This window comes from Meleagris gallopavo, chromosome 2 (genome assembly GCF_000146605.3).
Source record: "Meleagris gallopavo isolate NT-WF06-2002-E0010 breed Aviagen turkey brand Nicholas breeding stock chromosome 2, Turkey_5.1, whole genome shotgun sequence".
Lineage (NCBI taxonomy): Eukaryota > Metazoa > Chordata > Aves > Galliformes > Phasianidae > Meleagris > Meleagris gallopavo.
The window spans coordinates 100,836,602-100,837,086 of record NC_015012.2 but is presented as its reverse complement, the minus strand read 5'-3'; the positions used below and the strand labels follow the sequence as shown (position 1 = coordinate 100,837,086).

The 485-nt window shown below is 54.0% G+C and overlaps 1 non-coding gene across 1 annotated transcript; it reads left to right on the top strand.

Annotated features, from left to right (window-relative positions):
- Positions 1-403: 403 nt before the first annotated feature.
- Positions 404-485, top strand: TRNAS-AGA. The gene has a single exon. It is a non-coding gene; the product is annotated as a tRNA-Ser (tRNA).

The following is a 485-nucleotide window of genomic DNA, read 5'->3' as shown; positions in this document are numbered from 1 at the left end:
TGCATCAGTACAGGTTGGGGGCTGACCTGCTGGAGATGAGCTCTGTGATAAAGGGTGTCGTGGTTGGCCGTGAGCCATCAGTGTGCAACTGTGGCCAAGAAGGAAAACGGTATCCTGGGGTGCATTAAGGGGAGCGTGGCCAGCAATTGGAGGGAGGAGATCCTCCCCCTCCTTTGCCCTGCTGAGGTAACATCTGGAGTGTTACATCCAATTCTGGGCTGCTCAGTTCAAAAAGGATGGGGATCTTCTAGAGAGAGAACATCAGACGGCCACAAAGATGATTTAGGGCCTGGAGCATCTCCATTCCGAGGAAAGGCCGAAACCCCCCCCAGTGACACAGCTTAGGACCTCAAACCAGAGATAAATTACTGCAGTTTCACTGCCAGCAGCTTTGCATGCCAGTGTAGTCGTGGCCGAGTGGTTAAGGCGATGGACTAGAAATCCATTGGGGTCTCCCCGCGCAGGTTCGAATCCTGCCGACTACG